Below are 17,886 nucleotides of genomic sequence, written 5' to 3' on the forward strand. Positions count from 1 at the left end.
ACATCAATTAAGCCCAAAAAATCCCAGAATTAATCTAATCATGTGTGTACTCCACACTCTTCATTTGGTCGGCCTTACATCCCTTATAATACCCACAACTTGAATCATACTTCTTATAGTACATTGCTAGACTTTCAGCCCACTCAGCTTCCTGGGCTTACTGAGGTCCAGCAGATAGGATTTATAGAAGAAAATAAATCGGGTAATGGTCCTTAATACTTATAGTGGGCTCCATTAGATGGAGAGTGTGAGTACAACACCAGAAATGAGGTGAGCCTACTGCTAGACTGCAAGTCCAACAACACCACCAAACAAGTTGGACGTCCAGGTGGGCCAAGGAGTGCCAAGGGCCTGGATGGCCTAACATACATACATCAAGATGGGTTCCAATGGTGGGCATCCCTCTAGGGAGTGGTCCACACACCAATAGGCCACCCCAGGGAGGACGACCAAGGATAAAACACATACATCAAGTGGGCCACAAGGTAGGACGACCAGCCCACCCTTTAGGCATCCCAAGGGTGGGACGACTGGCCCAGTTTGGTGCTCCAAGTGGGCCCCACCGGTGGACGTCCCACCAGGGAATGGTCCACCATCAAGGAGGCCCCACAAAGGATGGATGGTTGGATGAAAACATGCATAAAGGGTGGCTTGAGGTGGGGTGGACGGCTGGCCCATTGTTGGACATTCAGCCCAGCTGGGTGTCCAACAAGGTGCTATTATCCCAGCCCCTCTGACCCCAAAATCCAATCAAATATGTGGCCCACAAGCACTTGGGGTTGGTCTCTACAAGGTGGGCCACAAGATGGGTGAAGGGGATGGCCACCACCACACAAAAACCTTGGATAACAACAATGGATAGCAAGGATCAAAAGAATGTAGCAGAAATAAAATGTTGCTATCCCTGTTTTGAGCACCCCAAAAGGGTGGGCCCAAGTCCTCCAAAAATTGGGGAAAAATATTCCCAACCTCCCCATACAAGTGTACTTTAAGGTGGGGTCCACAAAAGTGGCCCACCATTTCAGAAACAATTTTATATTTATGATTTTTCAAACTACAATGTTGTTGGATAGTCCAGAAAATCTGGACTATCCACCCCACTTAGGCAACTCCTTTGGGTCCTCAAACAAGGTTAGATGTAGGTAAAATTTGGTACACATCTAGGTGGGGTCAACACCTCCTGGAAAAGTATATCAAAGGGGTAAAAAAACCCCCAAATAATCTAAAAATCTGACCCAAAATCATCCAGAAACTGTCTAGAAAATTTCTAGACAGCAACATATGCATGAAGTAAACTGAGCATATGTACTAAAATAAGGGGAGATCACCCCATAAAACCTATGTTGTAGTCCACCTTAGTGGGCCCCACAAAAATCCAGACCTAATCCACCCACTAAAATCCATTGCATGTGCCCATAAAAGAGCAAATAGGACATCAACGTACATAGAGTGGACAGCCACTGACATCCATTCTCCTTGGATGGTCTAGATGCTTCCAAGTAACAAGGTGGGCCAAACACATCAAAGAATAAGAGATCAACAAAATAAAAGTAAGGAATGGCCACAAGGTAAGGGCTCTGCCACAATGAGGCCCTTCCCTTCATCACAAACCATACATCCACTATTATTGATAAAGATACAAGGATCTACACATGCATGCATCTTTCTAATCAAGATCCAATGGTGGAGATGCCATATCCACCTTGGATCAAGGGTTTGGATGACCTAAGAATCCTTCTAACTAAGAGAAAAGACCATGGTGGGGTCCATGGAGAATGGCCCCACCCATGGATTATGCAAGAAGGGATGGGCCAATGACCACACCTAAGAAGACATGGGGCCTCCACCATCATTTGGTGGGCCCCACATGCTTCAGAATATGAGATGAAGAAGAAGAACAACTAAAGAAAGTAAAAAATCTGAGATCTTAGTTTACAAGAGCACTCACCTTACTAATCTTCAAGGTACCACCACCAAGAGATTCTCCAAACGTGCAAGTACAAGATTCAAAGGCTAAGATCTATAGTAGAGGGTTGGATGATAGGGTTTTTAGGTGGAAGGAGGGCTGGATTCCAGTTAAAAGGTGGGACGTCCAAGGTTGCTAGAGAGGGAGAGAGAGAGAGAGATGAGGAGGAGAGAATGAAAGGAATGGAAGGAAGAATTGTCAGAGAAAGGGGTTTTTACCAAAACCCATCATTGGGTTGCTAGAAAAGAGGGACGAATGATTTCTTCTCTCCCTAGAGAAGAGGGAGAGGTCCAATTTTCAAACCTTGGTTAGAGTAAAAGAGGCTTGCTAGCATAGGAGAAGTAAAAACGTGGCCACCTAGATAAGCTAACTAATGATGGAAGGGCTAGCTAGGACCTAGCTACTTAGGGAACTCTAGCCTATCCTAGCTAGGCTAATCATGACCCCTAGTATGATGCAAGCATGCATGGAATTTCGTGCAACCCTAGGTGGGCCCCACAAATCATGATCTATGGTCCAAAAGAAGCACGACCTCATCTTTTGATGTATAACTCGGATTGCAGCACGAGACACGGCGTTAGAACCGTGGCGATAATACGGTCGCTATGGCACTAGTTTCGGGTCGATCCGGGTCAAATTTATATGATGGGACTTAAGGGTCATCATAAATGCAATTTGTAGGTCACGGGCCATCAGAATTCGACTGGTAGGACTGCGAGACCCGACAAAGCAAAATGGATACTAAGGTTAAGGGTTTCACAACACGGGTTGTGCGACGGTGTGGTGGTCCCCTAGTGCGGGCGGCGGTGGCACCCACCAGCTCCAGTGGCCGTACTGGCCCGGCGATAGTAGTCATGGCTACTACTGCTGTTAATTTTTTTTGGTGGTGTGTGCTGCTGATGAGGGATGAAAATGGTGTGAATGGTGATGTTGATGATTAAGGATTGGCTGGTGGTTGGTGTTGATGAAGATGGGTTTTTTTTTTTAATGTGTTTGCTGATGGTGTGAAAGAGATGGGTGAGGAGAGGGTTTTTTTTTTTAATGTGGATTAGATAGTGACGGACGGTATTAGTGTTCCCACTATGATAATTTTCTATCTGAAATGCATGGGTTATAATTGCTTAATTGCCCATTTCAGTGAGTAGCAGCAAAAAGCAAGTCTAAATCGACTTCTTCTTTTTTTTGTTGATTTTCTGAGACCAATATTATTGGTTTTCAGCATGAAAACAAATACTAAACACATGGCGTGTAAATGGTTTAAATGAAGAAATTTGGTTTGGTCCAGGATCAAGCAAATGTCCAGTACTTGAAGGTTAGGATTTCCAGGGAGAAATATGGTGCATGCCTCATCCCAACAATTTAAATGGTTAGGATGATTTATGAGCACACCTTGTGCTTGGACAATGATTGCAATAGTCTGTTAGAGTATTACTGTTTTGCCCACTTTAAAAATTCAATAGTCTACTAAAGTATTAATATAGTAATGAGGTGGGGTGAGATGATGATATTGATGATGGTTGAGATGGGTATGTGCTGAAGTGGGTCTATAGTTGTTGTAGTAGTAGAACTTTGTGTTGGTGGAATGGCACCTTGGGAAATTCAAGGCCTGCTCCTTTTGGGCTTTGCCCTCCTCTCCATCAATGGCCTTGAGCATGTGGTTGAGACCATCTCCTCCATGGGCTTAACTACCCCAATTTCCTAGGGCCATTGAGCATGTATCCATACAAACTTTTGGAGTTCTTAAACACGAGTATCAGATCATTTAATTGGAGTTCTCTTTTAATGTAAGAGATGTTTGAGAGTGTATGAAGTGGATGGTGGTTTTGGGAATCCTCCTTTTCCTATCATAGGAATGCCTTAACCTTACTTGTTTGAATGAGGAATATTTGTATTTGTATTTGTATTTATTTTATTTTTTGTTCATTCATGTGAAAATAGATGGTGACTGGCAGTCAAGGGAATTTCATTTACACCACATCTACTAAAATTCCACTAACAAGGACCTCATCTTGTTGTAAGGAAGTTAGAAGTTCTCGGTTCCAAATTGAATTTAAGGAAAAGGATTTCATTAGAAAAATAGAAGCACTGTTAAGGTAGAAATTTAATTGTTGTAATCCAAGGTCTATAAAACCTTAAAAGTGATGACAATGTTGCCTAAAATTCTTAACAACCACATAAGCTTCTCTATCAATTGCAACATCATCGCATTGTCCAAGCTACTTGGGGCCGATTGGAAGTGAAAATGATATGGGCCGTTATAACTTAAAACAGACGTATCTCCTAAACCGAAATGAGTTATCGGATGTACCATATATGACTTTGGGGTAGGACGAGCTACTTTAATTATTTAACCCTATTACGCTAGATTGAGACACTTACTTTGTGAGTTCTCGCCTAAGTACAGGTCAAAACACCTCTCAGTGTTTCCTAGACCCTAGCTCTACCATTATCGTAACTATTCTCCCTTAATTCAACCCTTTCTAAGGTCAATTTTTGTGAGATAAAGTCCAATTACTCTAGACCATTAAGGGTTTAGTCTAAGAGTTTCACGTCGCTGAGTCTTAGTGCTCCCATCTATGTTAGCGAATGCATCATGGTGAGTCCACAACCCACAGTCTAGTTTAATCCTAAACTCATGTTCTGATACCAACTTGTAACACCCTGAATTTTGAGGGATGAGCTAAGCTCAACTCCCGAGATTTCGAACATCACTTTGCCTCGCCGAAGCCAATATCCTGATTTCCTTCACATTGGGCATTTGAGCATACATAGAATTATACTAAACAACGTACCATACTCTAGGTTTAATGTAATTAAAGCAGATGGGTATATCAAAACATAAATATATATATCAAGAAGTTCCTTCCAGAGCATGGGTTCACGACTGGGTTTAATGTATATATATAATTTCAATAAAATAACAAAATGTGGTAATGTAACATCAAACTAAGCCTATATGCCCAGCACTCCTTGTACAACGGTACATGACCTACATCTGCCCATCCGAGAGCTGGAAATAGGAGAATTCCTCCTCTTCATCCAAGAAAGTCTGCTCCAATGTATCGGCATCAACAATACCCGCATCTACACTAGCATCTGGTTGGTGTTTTAAAACACCGTCCCAGAGTGGGAGTGAGTGATCAACTCAATGGTTCCATAAAGCAAAAGTTATACATGTTATCAAGTCAATCAATAGTAATGATAAGGCAATATAAGGCAATCACTTCATAATTACTCTTTTTAATGTAAGAATGGAGTTTATGTAATAATGCTTGCCCTCACCCATTGACACTCCCTCAACACGTGACTCTGACCACCTATCTCGCACATGACAACACTTCCTCAAACGTGCGACTCCAACTCATTTTTCACCACATTCTAACTAATGTAATGCAGTGCATGATCATGTTATCCGAGTGATTAATTATGCCCATTCATCTAGTAATTTAGGGAAGCTAGGATACCTCTATTTTAAACATTGATTGAATAACTAGGCATTGGATAACTGCAGCGGTCATACTCTTGTGTTCTTGATCCGTATAGGTTCGTCACCCCTAGATAAATACATATAATAGGTAAGTTGTAAGAAGTGGTGCTCACGGTCACTGTGGGGAGGCTCATCACCCCAGCGTAAGCCAACAACACAGAAACGGTGTCCCATACCACCATGCCCAGCTCACGATTCTTAAGGATCATAGTATCATGGTTAAAGGTGGATCTCTACAATAGTGAGGGGGGTACCTTAGATTCAAACAATTATGCTCATACATGGTGAACATATAATAGGTCAACCAATTCTTTAAGTAATTTTAATTGGTACGGGCGCAGACTAACATAATCGGCATGGAGTGTGTGAGTGCCCCTCGTGGCCTAGGCACTATCGATTGTCAATGTCCAACCTGTGTCTTTTGAATTTGCCTAAGGTGTCCAACCCAATTCGGCCACCCAAATGTGGATGTTTACCGGTTACCCGGACTACACTTGTAGCCCTATTCCTATCCAAATCATGTTAACAGACATTCATAACATATGGGTTAACATTCGATAAGCAATCTTGATAAACTATTCATTTAGGCATTTCATCAAACACAAAGACAACGTCCACTACAACTTGCAATTCATCAATTCATTAGATAGAAAAATAAGTATAGTTAAGACAACAAGAAATCCTACATTAGTAATCATAAATCATTAACTATAATGAAAGCATTGATAAATCACAACCTAAGCATTTATAGTCCGCTCCTTTCGATAGCACACCAGACTCGGACTCGCTCCTAGGAATATGTTTCCAAGGAAGAATTGTCGGCCGCCTAAATGAGCACATAGTTTAGTTAGGGTTGGAGAAAACCCATTTAGAGACCTACATCTCTAAAGAAGTTTGTATTACTTACCCTAGGTCCTTGTTGGAGGAGTTTCGATAGAGGGAGTGGTGGTGGTTAAGCTTGTGGATCGATGGAATAGGATTTCCCTTCGTGGCAAGCACTACTCCAATCTCTCTTCTTCTCTATCTTTCTCTTTTCTCCTCTCTCTCTCTCACCTTAGGGTTTCCAAATTCGTTTTTGGGAGAAATGGGGTGAATTGGGAGTTATTTATAGCTCCATATGGTGTGTAAATGGCCCTAGGGCCACTTTATATGATACTTATACCCTATCGGCGCCTATTTCTGACTAACGGGGCCCTTAGGAGGGCCCATGAGCTCATCTATGCCATGGGGTAGGCTTCCTATCAATGGATCAATACTAAGACACAGTTTTGGTGTGATTGGATAAACAGATCAGCCGTGGGGAGCATGTATCAGATTAATGGCTATAAATGTTCAATCGGGGCCATGGTTATACGGATGTGTGTAGGGAATTTTCCTTACTCTATGTATGAAGTTTGGTCATAAACCAATGGTCTGAAATCCTCAACTTTTCATAAGAGTAGACAACCCAATTCACTTAAGTTTCAGCACATTCCTTTAGAGTATTTGCACTTCTCATGCACTTGTTTCTTGGCTCAAGTTGAGCGTTTCTGGACATTATTTAAGCTTGACTCCCGCGTTGGTCATCAAGCTCAGTAAGACGAATATTGTTCTATAATGCTAGTGGACCCCCGATGTGTGGTCTAAGTCCTTTACGGAGTTTCAGGGTACTCTCGAGAGGGGTGGGCCCTCGGGATTTCCCTCAAGTTTTCAGATGGTGGTGCGCTAGTGCACTTGTGATCCCGAGCTATATTTATTTGTAGGAATAGTGGCCCGAACTTAATTTCCTTAATGTTATGTATTAGCATACACTTAGTTGTAGATAGCTAGTCGAGTATGGCCCTCAAGCGATCCCATCCGTGGTTGAACTCGGGTCTTAGTACGAACTTTTCCAGGACGTTACAAAAACATAAGTGGGATGGGATCACTTTCCTCACATTCTGTTCCTAGGTTGGGTTGAGGCTCGAATAAACTAGTCTCTTCCTCCTTATTGAAGTCAAGTGTGTCATGTGGGTGAAGTGTGTCAGTATCATTATATTCGAAGGATACCCATGTCACTTGATCATCCCTTTGGACAGTCATCGAGATTGACTCAAAAAATTTAACCTTATGCTCATTAACAGAATCAAACTCTTCATTCTCAATTCAGTATGTTATACACGTGAACCTATCTTTTGTATATCTTTTATAAGTTCTTGTAATGCTTGGAGTGCATTTTGCTGATGTGCTCTAGATTTTGTATGGAATTCTGAAGTGAATTCTCTTGGATTATTTCTGTTTGGATTTTTAAGGTAGGAGATCCAAGAGAATAGTCATTATGATCGATTGTTGTTTCATCTCTCTAATGTCGTTGTTTCCACTGATCATAGTCATATGGGTCATAGGCTAAAAATAGATGGTTGTCGGTACACATTATCACCCATAATATAATCACGGAATGTTTTCTTATCGCCTGATGGGTGATCTTATTGCCTGATGGGTGATAATCGTTCTCACTCCAATAATGACATACCATTTTCTTAATCCATGGAGTGTAATTATTCTCCTGCCTATAATCATCGAAGGACTTCTTAATCGATGGAGCATTATATTTTGGCTAGTTCTCGATGATGGTTTCAGAAAAGTTTTAAGATATGGGTTGTTTCCTAATATAATCATCTGACAGCCCTTCACAATACCTCTCACTTTTTAGAACTAGCTCAGCATACTGACGTTCCCATTCTTGCATATACATAGTGAAACCCAACTTCTGAATCTAATTATAAAATTTGTTCCCTAAAAAAATTCTACATAAATATAGAGAGCAGTTAGAGGGAAGGAGTTACCAAAAGAGGACTAGAATTGAAAACCCTACAAGATCAGAAAACAATGTTAGTTCCTAGAAAAAAAAATACAGAAAAAATCCTAAAAATAAAATTCTAAATTTAGAAAGTTCTAAAACCCCTAGATTAGAAAAATTCAGAAAAAAAAAAATCTAACCTAGAGAAGAAATTAAACCTAGAAGGAAAACTAAATGAACTAAAACAAAGAAGTGATATAGAAAAGATAAGAGAGAAGGTTGAAACAAAATTACCAAATAAGAGTTGCTATGTTAGAATCCTAATAAATAGAAAACAAAGTTAGTTTCTAAAAACAAAGCAGAAAAATTCCTAACTTAGAAATAAAACAAAAGTTAACCCTAATCTTAACCTAATTCTAAAACTAATTAAATTTAGAAAAATGCAACCATTAGTCCCCGGCAATGGCGCCAAAAACTTGTTCACAACCCCAAGTGTAGGGTCGCAATGTAGTAGTAATCTCGGTGAGACTGAGGTTGAATCTACATGGACTGACTTGTGTGTATTCTGAAAGTAATAGAATCAGAACTAGAAGAAGATCTAAATCTAAATCTGAAATAATAGGAAGTAATTGTGATTAATTTAATTAAAACGTAAGATATCAAAGGTGGGAACTAGGATGCCCAGGGATCCACTTGCAGCTATTAGGATGTTTCCTTATTTGATTCAAGGAACACATTTGGAATTGAACTCCTATCATATCCAATTGGAAGATATATCAATAAAATCAATATGAACTTTTATTGACCTAATTTTCAGTGGATGAGAGTTATGAGGATTGGAAGTGATTCCACATCTAACCATGCCCAGGAGACGATGGCAAACAATGAGATATACCAATCCCACAACCAAACATAGAAGAATTGTGAAGGTTAGAAGAGATTCCATCACCCAACCATGCCCAAGGCATGATGGTGAACAACAAGATTAACTATCTTCACAATCTCAAATCAGAAAAAGAAGATACTCAAAGCTATTGTAAATCTATTGTAACTTGAGTCACAACAAACCATTAAAAACTGAAAGTATTCCTTAAATATCAAATTAGAATCAAAGAATTTGAAGAAGAATAAGAATCAAACAAGAAAAACATCTCAATCATGCTACAAGCTTCACCCCTTAGCCCTAGCTAAGGGATTTAGCCAACCATAGACATGATTGGATCTAAAATCCTTAAAGAAAGCATTCAAAACTAAGAGGAAAGGAAGAAGAAACTTTTAGATGATGGCTCCACCGCTTTGCTCTGCTCTTCCAAAACCCTAGATATCTCTAAAAAGTTCGTAGGAAACCCATACACTACATGAAATTGCTCTTTTATCGACGAAATAATTCGTCTTAAATTTTATCTTTTTTCGTCAGTAATGATTATTACCGAGAAAATATGTTGTCAGAAAAATCATCGAGATAAGACCGTGGCTAAAGGCTTTTCCCAACGAAATATTACTTCGTCGACAATGGTAAAACAAATACCGATGAAAAAAATCATTAGCAAAACATGTTACTTTTGGTAGGAAAAAATAATATATTTCATCGGTAAACACAACTTATACTAACGAAATATTTTTTTAGTAAAACTATGGATTAAACTTTTACCTACGAAATATTTCGTCAGTATAAACTTTTACCTATGAGATATTTCGTCGGTATAAACTACGGATTAAACTTTTACCTACGAAATATTTTATCAGTATAAACATTTACCTATGAAATATTTCGTCAGAATAAACTTTTACCTACAACATATTTCATCGGTATAAACTTTTACCTACGAAAATTTTGTCTGTATAAACTGTGGTTTAAACTTTTACCTACAAAATATTTCGTCGTATAAACTATTACCTATGAAATATGTGCGTCGGCATAAGACCGCTATTACCGACGAATTATTTCGTCAGTTTATGTCATATATATATCATTGGTATAAATATTTGTATTAATTTCTACCTACGAAATATTTCGTCGGTATAAGTTTTCAACCTCCTATTGCCAATGACATATTTTGTTGGTATAAATTTTTGTATTAATTTCTACCTACGAAATATTTCACCGGTATAAGTTTTCAACCTACTATTACCAACGAAATATTTCGTTGGTAATAGTCTTATATGTTTAGGTTATAGGTTTAGGTTTGGGTTATAGGTTTAGGTTTAGGTTATAGCTTTAGGTTTAGGTGTAGGTTATACGTTATAGGTTTAGGTTTAGGTTATAGGTTATAGGTTTAGGTTATATGTTATAGGTTTAGGTTTAGGTTATAGGTTTAGGTTTTGCTTTAGGTTATAGGTTTAGGTTATAGATTTAGGTTTAGGTTTAGGTTTAGGTTATAGGTTATAGGTTATAGGTTATAGGTTATAGGCTATAGGTTTAGGTTTAGGTTATAAGTTTAAGTTATAGGTTATAGGTTATAGGTTTAGGGATTTGAGAATAGGTTTGGGTTTAGGTTTAGGAATTCGGGTTCGGGTTCGGGCTCGGGTTTAGGTTTAGGTTATAGGTTTTAGGTTTACTTTATAGGTTTAGGTTATAGGTTATAGGTTATAGGTTATAGGTATAGGTTTAGGTTATAGGTTATAGGTTTAGGTTATAGGTTTAGGTTTAGGTTAAGGTTATAAGTTTTAGGTTTAGGTTTATGTTATAGGTTATAGGTTATAGGTTTAGGTTATATGTTTAGGGATTTGAGAATAGGTTTTGGTTTAGGTTTAGGAATTCGGGTTCAGGTTTAGGTTTAGGTTTTCAAGTTTAGGTTTAGGTTATAGGTTAGAGGTTTATGTAAGACTCGTGTCCTAATCCGTACTGTTCCGTTGGCGTCCGCGGTCCTTCCGGTCAAATTTCGGCAACCTTCGCACCGTATCCGACGTTTGCCCGTGATATTAAGCTAGGTCTCGCACACCGACGTCAGCTCAATCCGAAACTTATGTCTTGGCGATCGCATCGTCGCCGCGGTTCCAATGCTGTGACTTGCACACCAAACCGATACCCAGGCAAGAAGATGCCGATCAGCGTTTATTCCGAAGAAACACCGCGCGTTGCGGATTTCGAGGGAATCTCTACAATTAGTCCCATCAATCAACCATTAAATGTAACCTTATCTCAAGTACAACAACCCATCCCTCTTTCTCCATAAAGTCAACTCTCTCTCTCTTCACCCATCCCTCTTTTACTTACTTTTCAAATAAACCCATGCTTTATTAATTACACCCATCACTCCATCACCTCATATCACTCCCATCCTCTCATTTTCTCTCTCATTTCTCAAATCTCTCCAAGCAACCCAAGCCTCTCACGTCCAACACTTCTCTCCCAAACCACAAGTGTGGTCCACCTTCCATCTTCCATCTACACCCTCCCATCTCTCATCCACACCATTAATCTCCCATCATCCACCATCCAAGGCATAGGCAAGGTGCATTTGAAGCCAAGGGATCAAGAAGGAAGCCAACGAGGTTGGTTAAATGTCTGCATTGTCGCTCTCCCTAAGGCCTATTAATAGGTCCATACCTGTAGTATATAGGCCGTCTAGGCCCATCTTCATTTTGATCAGAGCCCATCACCACATAATATGCAGATCCATGATTCATGATCATACGCATCATATGTATGTCTGATGTGAGGAGTGACCGATCATAGCATATGCCTTCGGGTGGACTGTTTATGGGCTCCCTGATAGGCGAAGTTGCCCCATATAAGTGCATGGTACATGCAGGACTGTTGCATGACTGATAGTGTGATGCATGCACTTGCATTTGTGTGATTGTAGTTACTGAATGCCCTAGCGACATCAGGGCCATAGCCTCTACAGACACATCGTGGATGGCAGGATTGGATACCGAAAATATTTGGTTCTAGCATACGGGCACCATAGATGTCCCTGGGTGAAAATTTCTAAACCTAATGGTACCAGAGGATGACTCCAACGTCGAGACCGAGTGGATATATGAGCGCATGAGGGCCAAATATCAGGAGGCCGTGTCTCCCACTGTGTCATGGTCGGTTGGAAAGGAGTGTGGCCTTACTCGCCCGAGGGTAGGGGGCAATACTAGGCTGAGTTTGACCAGCTCACGAATGGGTCCGCTATCGACATGCCGGATAGGTATTGGCAGACTATTGGCCAAGCGAATAGTGAGGTTTCTTACGCTCACTTGGACTGTGCGGCTAGGAGAGCGACAGTGCCATTTGGAGTGTATTGAACCCCGGTGATTATCCAGAATGAGAACTGTACCGATACATGTTGAGGATTGCATGCTTGAGTTGCATCTCGCATCGCATGGCCGTGTTATGGCCGATGGCGTTCATATATTGCACCACATAGCCTTGGTACGGCCGATTGCATTCATGTACTCATCACCATGATTCCGCATTACTCTGACCTTGCATTTTAAGCACGCTTATATTGCGCACACACTCACACCACCCTCTAAGCTTTCTATAAGCTTATGCACGATTGATGCGTGTAGGTGACACCAGGACGCAGTCGTAGCCGTAGTCTCGCCGTAGTTAGACCGTGCAGACGAGCTTTGGAGTTTTCATCTTTTGCACTACATTGTATTTTCCCTTTCTGTTGCATTGTACTAAAAAGTTTTTGATTATAGTGAATTTTGTGGTGGTGTTCTTGTGGTTATTGTTTGTGGGTTATGCTTTTGTTATGTTCATTATGAATCAGACTGATGAATTGAAACCCTCCTTGTAGTATCCCAGGATCGGAACCTGGTGAATGGGTGTCGGGATCCGAGAATGGGGTTCTACGGAGGTTGTCGGGGCCGGATTCGGCGATCGGGAATTTTGTGAGCCCGGTTTCCGAGTTCGGGGCGTGACAGAAGTTGGTATCAGAGCATAACTCGGGAATAACCAAGAATAACATTACATGTCTGCTATGAATGATTAAGTCCTAAGTTCGAATAGCCTGACGATCTTTTATTACAGATCCTTAACGTGCGTACCTTCGCGAGCCTTTAAGTTGATAGGCGCCTTCGCTCTTTCCTGTAGGACATGGCGTGCAGGAGAGTGACCCGATCGACTCCTGCACCACCACCAGATACTCCAGCTCCACCACCTGCGGCTCCCGCACTACCACCTACGATCTCTACTCCACCACCAGAGATTCCTACTGCCCAGCTTGAGGATGTCCCTCCTCTACCAGAGATTCATACCGCCCATCCTGAGGATGTTGCACCTCCACCAAAGACCGGTGCTGATCCGACCGTATCCGTGAGTGCTTCTCAGTTGCAGTAGATGCTGCAGGCTGTGACGGCCGCGCTTCAGGGGTAGAGCAGACACCCGGTTGTTTCACCGGCCCAGGCAGAGCAGGAGCGCGCGAGTGCCCTACTTCGAGAGTTCCGACAGTTTGACCCTCCACGTTTCCAGGGCGAGCCAGATTCGACAGCAGCTGAGAGGTGGTGCTCCGATGTGGAGAAGATTTTTGATACCATGTCATGCACAACCGAGCAGCGAGTTCGGTTGGCAGTGTTTCTTTTTCAGGGTGAGGCCGAGCACTGGTGGACCTCGGTTACCCGCATCGCAGGACCTGACTACGTTTGGACATGGGATGATATTATAGACCGATTCGAGGAGTAGTATTTCCCTGACCACATTCGACGCCAGAGGGCACTGGAGTTCGAGACTCTGGTGCAGGGGGACATGACCGTGGCACAGTACGCGGCTCGTTTCGTGGCGCTATCGAGGTTTGCGCCATATATGGTTGATGATGAGGGGCGGAAGGCCCGCCGTTTCGAGAGCGGCTTACGTTACGGTCTTCGAGGCCATGTGATTGGGCACGAGCTTCCGACCTTTCAGGCTGTAGTGCGGAGGGCTCAGATCTACGAGACAGAGTGGGCTGGCGCGCAGGCCGACAGAGATCAGAGGAAGGATCAGAAGAGGCAGACCCCCTCTAGTAGCTCCCAGCAGCAGCGACGACCACAGAGGTATAGGAGCCACCCACCTGCTAGAGCACCAGCCCAGCAGCACCTCCAGCACCACCCCAGCAGCCGTTTACCGGGACTTATTTTGGATGTGGTGGGACAGGGCGCCGCTTGTCTGAGTGCCCTCGCCCTCATCTGCAGCAGTCGAGAGGATCACAGCAGCCTCATCTACAGCCACCGAGAGCACCACAGCAGCCTCCAGCACAGCAGCGACCTCAGCAGCATCCTCCAGCACAGCAGCGACCCCACCAGCAGCGACCACAGCCACCTCAGCCGCCGAGACCCCAGCAGCAGCAGAGGCAGCAGTATAGGCCGCCGTAGAGGCAGCAACAGCACCAGGGACCTCAGAGGGGACAGGCACCTCCCCAGCCAGCTCAGGCTACGTTCTACGAGGCTCAGCAGGACCCGCAGTCATCTGGAAGAGTCGTCGAGGGTATACTTCCCGTCTCTTCATGCATCGCCCGAGTATTATTTGATTCTGGCGCTTCTCACTCATTCACGTCCGAGGGTTTCTGCCGATCGACTGGATTGCTGACAGAGTCTACTAGTGAGGGATTGACCGTATCGACGCCCTTGGGGAGGACCACAGTATTAGGCCGTTTCTGTCCATCTTGTCCGATTCTTATCGGTGATATCTTTTTACTCGCTAACTTCTTTGTGCTGCCAATAATAGATTTTGACGTTATCTTGGGCATGGATTGGCTTACCGAGTACCACGCTATCTTGGACTGTTCTGCGAGGACGGTCACATTCTGCATACCAGGCTTGCCGCAGTTCCAGTTCATCGCTGAGCCTAGAGGAGAGACGTTGTCTTGCTTGATGTCCTGCGCAGTGGAGGAGCCTATTGCCTTGTATATTGATCGGTTGCCGGTGGTCTGCGACTTCCCCGACGTGTTCCAGGAGATTCCAGGATTGCCTCTGCGCCGTCATATTGAGTTCCAGATCGACCTTGTGCCCGGTACCGCGCCTATCTCAAAGGCCCTGTACCGTATGGCACCGATGGAGTTGCAAGAGCTGCAGCATCAGTTGGACGAGTTGCGTGAGTTGAGATTTATTCGTCCGAGCAGTTTTCCTTGGGGAGCGCCAGTACTCTTCGTCAGGAAGAAGGATGGCTCGTTGAGGCTCTACGTGGATTACCGCGAGCTCAACCGGGTCACGATTAAGAACAAGTACCCGCTCCCAAGGATAGATGATTTATTTAATCAGCTGCAGGGTGCACAGTTCTTTTCGAAGATTGACCTGCGTTCTGGGTATCATCAGATTCGTGTCCGAGAGGAGGACATTCCGAAGACAGCTTTCAGGATGCGTTATGGTCATTTTGAGTTTCAGGTCATGTCCTTTGGACTGACCAATGCACCCACGGTCTTTATGCAGTTGAAGAATGAGGTCTTTCGCCCATATCTCGATCAGTTTGTTGTGGTCTTCATTGACGACATTCTGATATATTCGTGCCCACCAGCTATATGCGAAGCTGGAGAAGTGTGAGTTCTGGCAGGAGGAGGTGAGATTCCTCGGTCACGTGGTGACGAGGGAGGGTGTCGCATTGGACCCCTCGAAGGTTGAGGTAGTGCGTCAGTGGGGTCAGCCCACGACTGCGTCCGAGATCCGCAGTTTCCTTGGTTTAGCGGGATATTATCGGCGTTTCATTGAGGGCTTCTCCCGTATTGCAGCTCCGTTGACCAGGTTGACTTGGAAGGGCACAGAGTTTATTTGGAGTGACGCTTGTGAGCGAGCATTTATGGAGCTGAAGGACCGTCTGACGTCCGCTCCTGTCCTCACTCTTCCCTCTAGGAGTGATGGATTCGTGGTATTTACTGATGCTTCATGTATTAGATTGGGTGCTGTCCTGATGCAGCACGGTAGACCTGTAGCATTTGCGTCTCGTCAGCTCAAGGTTCATGAGCTAAATTATTCCACGCACGATTTGGAGCTGGCAGCAGTTGTCTTCGCACTAAAGGTGTGGAGACACTATCTCTATGGGGTTAGGTTCGAGCTCTTCTCTGACCACAAGAGCTTGAAGTATCTATTTTCTCAGTCTGAGCTGAACATGAGATAGAGACGCTGGATGGAGCTTCTGAAGGATTATGATTTTGACCTCCAGTACCACCCAGGTAAGGCGAATGTGGTGGCGGATGCCCTTAGCCGTCAGCCACGAGGCCTGGTGGCACATATGATGATTCAGGAGTGGAAGATGCTCGAGGATATAGCAGAGTACGACTTTGATTTTGGTCTGCAGTCTTCTATCGTTCAGTTATCGAGCCTGTCGATTTAACCCTCTCTTGTCGCAAGGGTGATCGAGGCTCAGCAGATAGATGAGTCGTTACAGGATTACCGAGCAGAGGTGGCATCTGAGAGTCAGACAGATTGGCAGATTGGTGCTGATGGTGGACTTCGCTTCAGAGGCCGATTGTGTGTCCCGGATATTCCTGAGTTGCGTAGAGATCTTATGACCGAGGCACATCGATCGCGGTTTTCTATCCACCCTGGCTCGACAAAGATGTACCGTGATATGAGGAGGCAGTATTTTTGGGCCGGGATGAAGCGCTAGATTGCCAGTTTTATAGCTGAGTGTGACACATGCCAGCGTGTTAAGGCCGATCATCAGAGACCCCCTGGTCTATTGCAGCCGTTGAGCGTCCCGATGTGAAAGTGGGAGCACGTATCCACAGATTTTATTATGGGTTTGCTGAGGACTCAGCGCGGTCATGACGCCATCTGGGTCGTCGTAGATCGTCTGACGAAGTCGGCACATTTTCTTACGATTCGTGCGACTTGGCCTTTGGACCGGCTTGCGAGGTTATTCATTGAGGAGATTGTGAGACTGCACGGCGTACCAGTCTCGATCATTTCTGACCGAGATCCGAGGTTCACATCTCAGTTTTGGAGGAGCTTTCAGAGAGCTATGGGCACTGATTTGCAGCTCAGTACCGCGTATCATCCGCAGACTGATGGCCAGACCGAGAGGGTCAACCAGATCCTTGAGGATATGCTTCGGGCCTGCGTGATTGACTTCGGTGGTAGCTGGGATGAGCATCTGCGATTGGCTGAGTTCGCATACAACAACAGCTATCAGGCGACCATTGGCATGGCTCCTTTTGAGGCATTATATGGCAGACCGTGCAGATCTCCGAGTTGTTGGACCGAGGTTGGAGAGCGGCATCTCCCAGGTCCCGAGCTTGTGCAGGAGACATCAGAGGTTATTGATATCATCAGGCAGAGGATGCGCACAGCTCAGAGCCGGCAGAAGAGTTTTGCTGATCGCCGGCGTCGTCCCTTGGAGTTTGATGTAGGGGACCACGTGTATCTCAAGGTCTCGCCCATGAAGGGCGTAGTTCGATTTGGAGAGAAGGACAAGCTTGCCCTGAGATTCATAGGACCTTTTGAGATCACTGAGCGCATTGGCGCTGTGGCCTATCGGCTTGCCTTACCATCTCAGTTGTCTGGCATCCACAACGTTTTCCACGTCTTTATGTTGAGGAAGTGTGGGTCAGACATAGTTCCTGTTATTGATTGGCAGCCGTTGGAGGTTCGTGAGGACGCTTCTTACATCGAGCAGCCAGTACGTATCCTTGATTGGAAGGAGCAGGTCCTCCGGACCAAGGTCATCCCCTTGGTGAAGGTTCAGTGGGGTCACCATTCTGTGGATGAGGCATCTTGGGAGCGCGAGGCTGAGATTCGAGAGCGCTATCCTCATCTCTTTGATGATTG

This window comes from Magnolia sinica, chromosome 5, assembly GCF_029962835.1.
Source record: "Magnolia sinica isolate HGM2019 chromosome 5, MsV1, whole genome shotgun sequence".
NCBI lineage: Eukaryota > Viridiplantae > Streptophyta > Magnoliopsida > Magnoliales > Magnoliaceae > Magnolia > Magnolia sinica.